Genomic DNA, 12983 nt, shown 5'->3' with positions numbered 1-12983 from the left:
ACGTGTACTTGTACTCAGTTTGAAAAACAAAAGTATCGATGCGTCCCTGTTAACCACAGAAGTAGCCTTAAGATGACTTTTTTGCTATTTCAGCTGTAATAACTGCATTATCTGGTGTCCATGTTCTTTGGAAAGCTATCCGCTATCTAATCAAAAAAAAAAAAAAAAAAAAAAACATCAGCAAGTTTATCTAAAGAATCCCAAACAGCATGTTGTAGTCACAACGGAGATAGCTTTCTGCTCACAGGTGACTGAAATCTCCTGATTTAGAAAACTCAGCCTTGTTCATTAGCTCAAATGATTATTTCATGATTCATCAGAACACCCTGAGCTACTTTATCACTGGATTGTCATAAAGCATAAACGATGACTTTTTAAAAGGGAGAGTGGAATGCTTGAAATGTTTACAGAAGCTCAACAAGAAAAGCAAACCTCGATTTATGTTGCAGTTGATTTATGCTGCAGTTGGATACAGCCAGTACAAGACTCAGCCCTGTCTGCTTCTCCTCTGCCATGTATGGCCGGCCTGTTTGCAGACGCTGGGCCCAGTTTGAGCGCTGTGTGTGTTGTGGCATGCTCAGACAGGGCCAGAGCTGAATTCCACAGGCCTTCCACATTGCTGCAGGCAATACTTTCAGCAAGAAAGTATCGGCACAGAGCTGCTGCAACATGGCGTGGAAACTATTTAGTACTCGGACAAACACTGCTGATTGTTTGGACTTACTTAAATGGATCCTCCATCAATTTTCTTAGTATAAGTTTAACCGTCTGACTCAAAATTCCAAAAAAAATAAGATGCCGCTTCCAGTACCTCATCACTGCAGAGTGCTTGAAAGAAAATCCATCCATCCACCAATAAATCTATCCATTTTCCATACTGCTTATCCTACACAGGGTTGCGGGGGTGCCAACCCATCGCAGGACACAATCGCACACACGCTCACACGCTACTGACAATTTGGAAATGCCAGTCAGCCTACAACCCATGTCTTTGAACTGAGGGAGGAAACCCCCAAAGCACGGGCAGGGCATGCAAACCCTGCGCACATAGGGCAGAGGTGGGATTCGAAACCCCAACCCCGGAGGTGCGAGGCAACAGTGCTAAACACTAAGCCACCATACCCCCCTGAATGAAAATAATGTGGGAAATTAAAAAAATAAAGAAATCAAACCAGTTTGAAACAGGTAATCAGTAATTTTCTAGATCTTAATATGGAGGCCGCAGAATTGTGACAAAATATAAATGTAATTGGCCATGACCATGAAAATGGAATATACTGAAATATTGTCAATACATTTCCGAATAAATCTAAAGTATGTATAAAATATGTAGTGGAAACTCAGCGTATTACACAAGAGAAGAGAAACAAAGAGAGAGATTTACCTCCTATAGACTCAGAAGCACTTCGTTTGCATAGGTGATGTACTTTTCTCTAAAACGTCCTGTTTGTCTTTAGGCTTTACGCATTATGCTTAAATTTCACTCCATCTATCATTATTACTGCAGTACACTGTAGCTAATTCTGCAGTACATGTGATCCAGGTATATATGACACTTCACATGTTTTATACATTTATAGTTATATTTACATTTATGGAACATTGACAAAATAAGCTAGTTCCTGTAGTCACTTGTGTTATAGTCGCTATAAACAATCGGCTGCTCACCAGCCTCCATTTTTTCTACTGTCTTGAAATCAAGAAGACAAAAAAACCTTGTATATTACTAAGAAACCGGAAAGCACAAGATTAATTAAACCTCTCCTTACAGAAAGCTTTACCATAGCAACAATTATACGCTTTATTTTGTGTATAATTATAAACCTGTTTATTATTAATCTTAGATTATGTGGCGTGTCGGTCATAGTTCCTGTGAATGCGCTGTTACTATAGAAACAATAACAATAGAACAAGCACAATAATATAAAATTGCTGAAATAATATGTACCTGTAAATATGCTTCAACTACATTACCCAGATAATCAGCAACACACTGATTGTCTCTAAACACACTTTTATCTTATTTCTGATAACATGTAAAAATCTGGTGATTTAAAAATGACATTATCTTGGAAAGGCAGAACAACTTCAGCTTTAAACGACGCTGATATTCACTGGAATGTTTCCTAAATGTGAGTTATGAAAACCGATTGTTTCAGCATGGTTGAGGTTGAAGCTTTTTGTGTTGTATAGGTTACACCATGAGGAAACTGCCTTGGCTAAATAGTTGCCTTAAGGAGGCTTAAAGACAATGTGGTATTGTGTGTAATAAGAATATCATTATTCCATTCAGAGATCCCTGCAGTGTTTACAGTGAGGCCTGTGATGGTGGCTTATCAGGAGAGGAAACAACTGAGAATATGGCTTCACACACAACACAAACCTTTTCTATACAAGGTTCGCAAATCTTTTGTATTGTGGTTTTAAACCCCATCCTGAGGCCATCCTGATCCTCTTCTTGGGCAGAAACAATATTCAGTGGTTGAAATCATTTTCAGACTCTAACCATGACGTCCACGTTTGTGAAATTATGAAAACGGTAGGACAGTTTTCGTGCAAAACTTGCATATAATATACCAGAGTATAATCACAATACACAAAGATAGTGCAAAAGGAATTATATCAGTTACAGAAAGAGCAGAAACATTGTGCTTAAGAAGAATGAAGTATTCCTCTATCATTGTGTACAAACATTAACACTTTGATTACAGAATTATGAACTGGTAAAATATGTGAATTTATTTCACTCCTTACCTTTGCAGTGCTCTAAATGTAAGGAATAAATGAATGTTTTGTTGACACCATGAATAAGGAAACTAAACCTTCTTATATAGTTGCCATCATGGGGGTGGAATGGCATCTCTCTGAGCTCTTCAGGTGTCTAAAAGCAGCTGGGTTATAAATTACTCCCGCTGTATTGGACGTAAAGCTGAATGCGTCACCTATTTGCTTTTTATTTTCCCCAGCGAGGACACTGTGAGGACAGAGAATGGGCAAACTGCCAACGTGTAGCTAAATATAACCTGCAATTAACCATATCAGGCGGAAGTGAATGGCTATGTGTTTTACAACACTTACCGTAAATCACCTTTCAAAGTGACTAGAGAATTTGGCTTAAACAGTTAGACTGTCCCTCAATGAATCACACTACTGGCAAGAACTCATACACTAGCAGTGGTTACGACTGGTGGCCACCTTCCACCGATTATGTATGATCCTAGGAAAAAAAAGGAGAGAAAAAAACAAAAAAAAAAACATTGTGTACTTATTTTGCTGGCCAGCCTGAATTAACATGAAAGTGCTAGGAATGAAGTCACACATATTGTAGCCACACTCTATGCCACTACATTCAGCCTGTAGGACATCTGAGAAAATTACTAACACAGAAATACTATCAGTATCTGTGAAGACAATTGAATGTGTATGTGTGTGTGTATACATATATATATATATATATATATATATATATATATATATATATATATATATATATATATATATGTACAGCCTGTTCCACAAAAAAACTGGATTGGTGTTCAAAATGAAATGTGTGCAAAATATTTTTTAAGTTTCAGGTAGCACACTTCTTCGTGTGTGAGAAGCTCTGCACATCCAACTAGCAAAGAGGTTATGGAGAAGTCTTTCAAAATAGCACACAATCCTGTGAAACACAGAATAGACTATCCATAGCTGTAAGCACAGCTGATAAGATACAGCTAATAGAAGTGCTATTAATGCTTAAAACATATGAAGTCTAGCTGAATAAATACCTACAGCTGACCCAGCTTTAGACAACATAGCAGTATGTTGGAGCACAGGGTGGGACTGGGTGAGATTAGATTCGGAGAGGTTGTGACTCAGTGATTCAGACGAGGTTTGTGCATGCTTGGCACTTGACCTGTGCCAGGTCTGCCAGTCAGAAGCACTTTATATTAATAAGGGTACTATTGTGTGTGTGTATATATGTATAATCAGTTACTCATAGTTGCCTGGTGGACAAGTAGGTTCAACAACCAGGAAAAAGAAAACTAATCCCTATTGACTTCTGCATAACAAAACTTTTCATTTGGTGTGCATGTTCAAACGCAATGTGTTTAACAGTGGTGTGACGCACCTTCAATCGGTAACTATAGCACAAGTTACTTGTTCTTATTCCCACTGCCCTCTGCACTACATACATCCGCTGAGGCGCAATTTGGATAACTGTTGAACAGTTTTACTAGGCGGATTAATTAGCGTGCATGGATGGCATCTTTTCAGAACGAGAAACATGCACCTATGTGGAGACACTGATGAAACTGAGCAAAATAAAGTCACTACACTGTCACCTCGCTGAAAATTAAGAAGCTAGCCAGACTTGAATTTGCAAACATGCTACATTAGAAACGTTGTTATAAAACGATAATGATCGTAAACTTGTTAATTTGCATTAGTGTCTATTAATAGACTTAACTAGCTAAATAGCTCACCATATTTTATTATATTACATTACATTAGCTACCACTATTTAGCCTATTCAACCAAAACATGGGACTGAGCAGCACGCTGGAGCTTCTTCCGGTAGTCTAGCTAATAAATTTCTGATTTGTCCACATGATACATGTATAAATGTATATCTTTTATTTGTTGCCTAGGTTATGAACATTCTAAATATATATATAAATGAAAATAAATGAAAATTGAAGCAGAAAATACAAAAAACTATGCTTATTCTACATTAAAACTTTATTGTGATATTGCATGGCCAGGATATTCCATGACTCCAGGTATATTACATCACCAGACCTGCCAGCCTTTTACGGATTTTGTGTAGGAGCTCCGCAATTTAACATCCGTGTAAATTACCACAAGTTATCACTCAAAAATCTGCCAAAAGAGCAGCATTTCACTCCCCAATTAAATGGCAGATGAGCCAGTCAGTATATGAATCTGAAATGATTTGCACTGGTGTTTTGACCTCAGTATTATCTGGTAGCCCCGCCCCCTTCCTTATGTCTCACGCGCTCCCTCATGTTAGACTAAACTCGCGTGGTCGCCTTGCTTTCTGTCAAAGTTAAATTAAAAATGTTCATTAATATGAAATAATAATCAATGTATATTTGACTAATATTAGACAACTATGCCACAGAAAAATGGCCTAAAATGCTCAAACATGGCACTTTCACTTTCGAAAGCAAAAAAAAAACATTCTGATTATTGTTTACTGCGTATTACTGAGGAATCACCTAAAAATCCACCAGCCAGCTTTTCGCAACTGCAGCTGCTGGCAAACACTTCCGACTATACAGCTGGTAATATTATTACGCCCTCTCCTACTCGTCTTAAGCCTGAAATGGAGGAAATGCTTGTTTTCTGTCTTTGGTTCTGCATATCTATTTTTTCAATCTAATTTACTGTGATTTTTTCCCATGGAAAAATGAAGTGAAGTTCCAAAAATCAATATTGAACAAACCTATAAAGGACATTTAACTCTGAATAGGCCTATGTAACGCATGAAATGTGAAAGAAATCTACAAAGAGCAATTTAATATACAGGTTTTGACTTTATATGCAATAGGATAGAGTCAACAATACAAACCAATGGCCTCAAAAATGATCACAAAATCGTGTTAGTATCTTTCCCAGTATTAATAAGCACGGTCTGTGTGGAAGCATTTAGCTGGAAATGATGGCAAAGGGTGTCGTTCGTAAACCACCATAACATGGATTAGCCTAGTCTCTATGGAGAAATGATATAACATTATCCTCAAGAAGGTGAATCAGCTTCTTTGGCACAGAAATACATTTACATATTTTAATATTTGTGTCCTAAATAAGAGCCCACCAGCTACAGAATTTATTACTAGCTATCTTCGTAATTACACAGGGACTATTTTGAAAATATGATTGGTAGAATGTTTATTAGAAGGAAAGTTTGTGTGAATAAAGTAACAGGTGTTGATCCAAGAATTACACCTAGTTCCTGACTCACTGCATCGTCATTCTGCTGTTTCAAACTAGAAAAAAACAACAACAACAAAAACAATTAACAACTCTTTACCTGCATAATCTTATGGCCAAAAACTCAAGAAGCAAATAAACTGCGTTATGCTGAACACTAAATATTCACCGAGCATGACATCAATATTCCTCCAACCCAAAGATAACATCTCTGCAATCCTGATAATGTTAACTCTAGCCTGATTTCTGAAGTCATAACACATTTCAAGCATATCTTCCCTGAAATGAAGGCTTCTGGGGAATAAGACTGTGACGTGATCCAAAGTCAGTCCATGACAACAGTTAAAAACAGGATGCAGCAGCTCTGCTTCTTGTAGCTCTGCTGCCTGCCAAAGGGATCCCTTAGAGGAAATTCTACCATTCCGACGTCTGTATGATAAAGCTCTTAGTGAATGATAACACAATGCCGTGCAAATCTTCTGAGGCGTTTTGAAAAAAAAAAAAACGGAGCTGGTGTGAGGGTCCAGTTTGAGATAGCAAAGGTCACCATTTAAACTGGATATAAATGATTAAACAATGTGCTACCTTGCCTGTGTGCAGGCGTTGCTTTAGTAGTTATAAGCCTTGGGTTCAACTTCATTTTCGAAAACAGAATTCAATTAATAAAACAGTTAATTAATAAAACAATCAGGGCATTCAGGAAAATAAGTTGAGCTACTGTTACCACTCTGAAGCTGATTTTTGAACTTGTACTTATTTTGTCTATTTATGTACTTATTTATTTATTGTCTGCTGCTGTGACAAAATGAATTTCCCCTTGGTGGGATTAATAAAGTGATATTCTATTCTATTCTAAGTGTTTTATTCTTTTTATACCACAGAAATTGCAACAACTAAAATATTTAATTTTAACTTTCTTTCAATTTACAATTTTGCAAAACAAGATAGTTCCTGTTATCACTTACGATATAACAGCTATAAACAGCTAATCCCTCACCAGCCTCTCTCTCTCTCAGCTAAAAACACAAAAAACTGCAGCTTGTTACCAAGAAACCACAACCTCTGGCCTCCTGAAGACTTTCCCGTGCTGGAAAACCTAAAGCAGAGGTCAAAATCCCCGGGATTCTTACCCATTTGCTCGCATCCTGTTTGCTTCCTGTTTACAGACTTTGTAAGCACAAGCTTCTATTTGTTACTTTGCGAAGTCTTGCCAACATATTCCATCTGAGTTCAATATGTCTGTCAATCAAACAACACATTTAACACTCTGCGGAATAAAGTAGGCTATTTGTTATAACAGCTTATATTAGGTGATGTCTAACAAATATTTAAACTTAACCAAGCCCATACTCCTTTTTCTGAAAAAAGTAACCTCCCGTTTATTTCAAATCAGGAGTGTCTACCGTACTAGCTTATTAGCTTGTGAAAAACAGGAACAGTTAGCAGGAGCTGGAAGAGTCCACCAAAATCTTTATGGCTTGGTGTACAGGTGCACTTTGGCTTCCCAGTAAGTTTCAACGCTGAGAGTCAATGAGTGGTGGAGCGAAAAATTGTGCCAATTAAGAGTAACATACACTAGCTTATTTTTGCTGTACAGAAAGTGCATTTAATCGAGACGTGACTGTATCATATTGAATTGGATTTAGAATTTTGCCTACTGTTACACTCGTAATAATTCAGTGTAACTGCTTTTAAAATACGTGCTATGAAGCCTGTCATTTCAGCACTGGTGAACATTTGTTTGCCATGTGTGAAGCACCATAAAATGTTAATTTGGGCTTTCACACAAACAGGTGGTGCAGAAGGATCATCTAGGCAATCATAGATTGATGATGTCAAACTAAACAAGAATAAAACTGCCTCCCACATAGAGCAGGAACATTCCCAGCGTACCAGTCTACTCCAAGCAAAGTCTCTGGAGTTGTAACTATTTGGGAAACATGCATTACAAGTTACATTCGCATGCAAATGCTGGAGCGGGGAATAGCTTGAGGGAATGATGCAGCACATGACATGATGTGAATCATTCACAACAAAACGATTTAATACGTTCAAGGTGTTCATGGCGTCCAAAAACATGTCTCTGGTGAAGTGCATTTGGATGACACAACCTTAATTTTACATCCTTTACAAGATCCTGTATACTGTGTTTGGATTTACGGTCAATTCTATAAAAACATCGTATAAAAAGTGTCGCATATATTTTACATATTTTACTCAGGCACACAAGAAGAGAGAGGCCGGGAGCGCTTCTTTCCATAACCATCGCCCCTCTGACTATGCCCCCGTGCAAATTAGCAAAGCTTTAGGGATTTTTCTGGCTTGGCATTCCACAATGCTGTGGAGGATGAGCTCCTGACAAAGCCTGACTGCAGCAGATTGCACACAATGCTGCTTCTCTTTGTCTGACTCACTCTGACTGGACCATCTGTTTCAGAAAGACGACCCAATTCAGAATGGGATAAATAAAAGGTGGTGAAACAAGAAAGGCCGTTGGCGCCTGACCGTAATTTTGGCTAAATGAAGTGGTCTGACTTTTAAAGCCGCCGCTTTAAAGGGTCATAAATGTGGCCACAAATCAAGCCATTACTCTGTGCTGGCTCTTTTTCACTCGTACCACTGGTTTGTTATGCACCACGTCTCCGGGAACCTCCAGCATTATCCAACAGTCCCTTACTCAACACTCATACAACATCCATATCAACACGTGTCTGCACTAACCAAAATGGCTGAACACTTCTTTTCATGCACAGCATCTGATATTAGCTGCCAGTACCATTAGCTGATATTACCAATTTTATTTTCAGTGCATTTCTCATCTATAATTCACTACACAGATTAAACAGGCATGGACAAATCATAAGTTCATTAGTTTACCTACGGAGAAAGCGAAAGCTCCAGTGTGCTTTCCCAGTTCCATGTTATACTAGCCCGGAAATCCAATTACATAAAAACTAACATAACTCAAAAGTAAGCTAATTACATACAATAATACAGACTATGGAAAATAAGCTAATACTGGAGTCAGGTGATTTTATTTATCCTCTCCTGATAATGTGTCTGATGTTTATATCTTCAACACAAAGGTAGAACCTCTCTGGCTAACGTTCAGCTATGAGCTGTGGTGTTCTCTTGTGGCATGTAAAAAGATTATTTGAGTCTGACTAGCGTCTCCGTTTTCACTCAGAGTGTTTCAGTGCGAGGGGACTGTGTGTTGTGCTAGCATTAGTATTATATAATGGGTTTTTAGGCTACACTGTGCTGTACTGCACTTTGTCACTCTTTCCACATCCCTACATATTTCTGATTCTGGAAAGACTGTCTAGCATCCGTTCAAGCTAATTAATATGGCTAGTAAAAACAGTTTCAACCAACAGCCAGACCGAGTCGTCGGGTCAGAGGAGGCGGGTTTCGGAAGAGTGGAGACACATGTAAAATGAAAAGTTTTCTTTGGGAAAGTAAACAGGGAATACTTTTGTCGAGTTGGTGGACGAATAAAATAATGCTGCATTCGACTGGAGGTTGTAACTCGTAATTCCCAACTTCCAAGTGGGAGAAAAACAAAGAAAACTCGGAATTCCTACTCGGGAACTCGAGATGGCCTCTTTAACTCAGAGTTCCTCCGAGTTTGGCAAGTCACGTCAAATCAACATGGCTGCTCACAACTTAAACAGTAAACAAAGTAGCACTTCTTATCTTTATAGGAGGTTTATTGCATAGACAGTATTTTCTGTAGATCAATCAACATACAGACATAATCACCTGTCAAATCTACAACATAAATCTGCAAGGAGAAGAATACATTACTCATCAGTTAGCTCTGACTTCACACTTTCAAGGTAAGGCGAATGCAGCATAAATATCGCAAGTGACCACTTTACTGAACTTGATCGTCCAGCAGGCAACAGTGAAAGAAAAACTGATTATATAACCTGCTTGTTCCAGGCATGTTGATCTGTCTACTGACCTGTCCACTTCTGTAAGAACAGAAATAACACCTCAGCAAAATGCAGAAGCAAAAGGTATGTGACCCAAAGACAGACAGGTTTTTCAGATCCTACACTATTGCTGATCATATCACATCAGTGGAGGATAGGAGGGTGCAAATCATAACAAACAAAGCCTACAGTCCTTCAGAAGTGACCATGCTAACACATAGGGCTGTGCGATATGGCAATACATATTGGAGGATGACAGAAAAATGTCTATTGATAGATATTTCCTGATATCGTCTATATCGCCAATATCGCAAAAGCCACGTTTTCGGCAGCCGATTTACGTCACTAAGGTCAGAGCTAGGAGCTACTAGCAGTGTGCTTCAATAAAAACAAGCACAGAGGAGCTTGACACAGAGCGAAACTCCCCGCAACCCTCCGACACACAACAGGCATCAGCCCAACTAAAAGATGAGGAACTTGTACTTAAAAAGGGAGGTAATTCTGTTGACTGGATTCCTGAAACTTGAAGTTGTACATTGTGTTCTAATGTTTATTTTTTATATTTTGTATTCATATTGTCCCCATTACGACAATGTTATATTTTTCTAGTCCTCATTTGTAAAAGTTCTGTTCAATGTCACTTCCAAACAAAAGAAAGAAAACTAAAAGTGCCTTTCACTGGTGTTCAGTTTACAGAATTATCAAAAAGCAGTCATGAATGCATGCAGTTATTGTGTATAGATAATTTTTTTCATCAATTTTAAAGAAAACATAATATATATGGTTTCAAGATATGAAACATATCTTGAAAACATCTACACTATGACTATAATGCTATGACATCACGCATATGGTTGCAATCACAGCCACACTTCATTACACAATGAAATTATTGATATAATAAAAAAATGCTAGATGTCCTAGCAATGATCTGTGATTTGGCCAAAAGCAACAGGCCTGAGAAAGCAGAGGCAGACTGAGAATCCTTCATCACACTGTCAGACCAGAACCTGTAAAGTGAAAACAATCATTTTCCAAACAATAGTGCACCAATACACCATGCAACCTGTGTGAAAAACTACTCCACTCTGCCGTTCCTACACTCGTCTAGCATTAGACTCCTGGGCAAAAAAAAAAAAAAAAACTGGGCCAAGACCCAAAATGGCAAAATATTAAGCTTTTAATGGTCTTAACAACAAATCATTGGTCAGGAAATTAGCAAGAATTAAACAAATAGGATAAAGGAAGTTAGTATGGGATAACTTTTCCTTTTGATTTCTTTAATAGTTTAACAGTAACAGTTTAAGCCTTGTGGCCCTTGATGGGCTGCACCAGGTGTGGCAGATAACCAAATAATGACTAATCTTTTTTAAAAAAAAAAAAAATCCCAGAAGATATTTTTGTACACCCAGACATGTGTTAGTTTGAATTTTACATCAAACATTTTAATCATTATCATGATTTTACCTTTGCGTACAAGAAGACTATATAAGTGAATTTCCCTGTTTCTAGCATTTCCCCCAAACAGTTCACTGGAGCAAAAGTAAATGAGCAAATGGTAGCACAGGAGCTCTCAGGAGTACATTTGCTTCATTCTTGCTAATTTTCGGACCAATGATTTGCTGTTAAGACCATTAAAAGCTTAATATTTGCCATTTTGCGCTTGGCCCATTTTTTTTGCCCAGGAGTGTAGTGCTGTCACTGGTTGCTTACACTGCTGAGTAATGCAAATACTGGAGGGAAAAAAAGGAACAAATTCTGTAACAAATGGAACAGTTGGAACTGGATTTGGAAAAGATTTGTTTGGAAATGGAAATATTTCCACATAACGAGACATGACTTTTTTTTTGTTAAGATTGATTTTACAACATTTACACTTTATTCTTCATTATATTTAAGATGTAAGTGGTAGCGTTTAACTGAATAAAAAGCTGCGTGTCATGTTTTTAGCTACGTATTTTTTCTTTTACAGTGAAATGCTTCGGAAAAATATCAAAAATACTTAGTTTTTAAGGATAGTGGTTCGGAAACCTGATTATGATTTGCTTTACAGATGGAATTACTGTCAGAACTGGTGTTATAGAAAATTCATCAACACCTCCTGACCAGTCAGAATGGAGAATTCAACAGCACTCTGGAATTTCACATCGCAACATCATAAAATAACACGCTGCCTGAACTACCTGAACTTCCATCACGTCTAAAGGTTACATTCTTTCCTGACTTAAATCACTGTGCCCAAGGGAAGGGTTTCTTCAACTGGTGTGTATAATGTACGATTTAGGGAAGAGTAATTGGAAAGTGGAGTGGGAGGAGGTTGGGGATAAGAGACCCGGGCACATTCGTGTCCCGACGAGCACAAACACAGCACACAACAGGTGGTGTGTTAAACCCTGCAGGCGTGTAAAATGTAGCATGTAACAACTGCTCCGACTTCATGGATCTCCAGAAGAGCACACTGCAACTGCAGCAAGAGGGAAAGAACACTCAATCATAAAAATGATCAAATGCATAAGGGTGTAATAAGCCAGGAAGCGCTGCTACAGGAGCTGGCCCGGATTCAGTCCTTGTGCGCTTGTAAGTGGCCCGAGTCTGAGAGCTGGTGGCCTCTTTGCAGATGTGTTATCCACAGTCAGGGCTTGCTTGCAGCTTTGTGCTCTGAATAGAAGCCTCTGTTTGTGCAGATGTATACGGGCACGAGAAACGAATGCATGCAGATATCACACGGGACTATTAAATCCGGCAAGGGGAACATATTACACGCTCAAGGTTCAGACTCGAGCCCGGGGGTTGTGCTCTCTCTCTGGTTTGCTGTTTATTTCATGCAGTCTCGTCTAAACAGGCACTCGTTTCTAATGCATGGAAAGATCCAGCACTGACTTCAACACCCTGACCTTCCTATGGCTAAATCGGGCATGCAGCTCCATTGACTTTCTTCTCTTTGGGTAGCAAACATTATGCAAGACAATAGGGCGTCTGTTTCGTGTGCAGTTAAAAGTCTCACGGCTTGACTCAATAATTCCACATGCCTGCCAGACTAATACACAAGAGTGAACCAAGGACAGCTAACTGAATCTGCTCCGTTCATATCAGCACCTATTTAAA

At 38.5% G+C, this 12983-nt stretch overlaps 1 protein-coding gene across 1 annotated transcript in view; it reads right to left on the bottom strand.

Annotated features, from left to right (window-relative positions):
- LOC113538688 (peroxidasin) overlaps positions 1-12983 on the bottom strand; it is a 55474-nt gene that overhangs the window by 39520 nt on the left and 2971 nt on the right. The gene's annotated exons all lie outside the window — the stretch shown is intronic.

This window comes from Pangasianodon hypophthalmus, chromosome 10 (genome assembly GCF_027358585.1).
Source record: "Pangasianodon hypophthalmus isolate fPanHyp1 chromosome 10, fPanHyp1.pri, whole genome shotgun sequence".
NCBI classification, from domain to species: domain Eukaryota; kingdom Metazoa; phylum Chordata; class Actinopteri; order Siluriformes; family Pangasiidae; genus Pangasianodon; species Pangasianodon hypophthalmus.
This window is presented reverse-complemented; position numbering and strand designations above follow the sequence as displayed.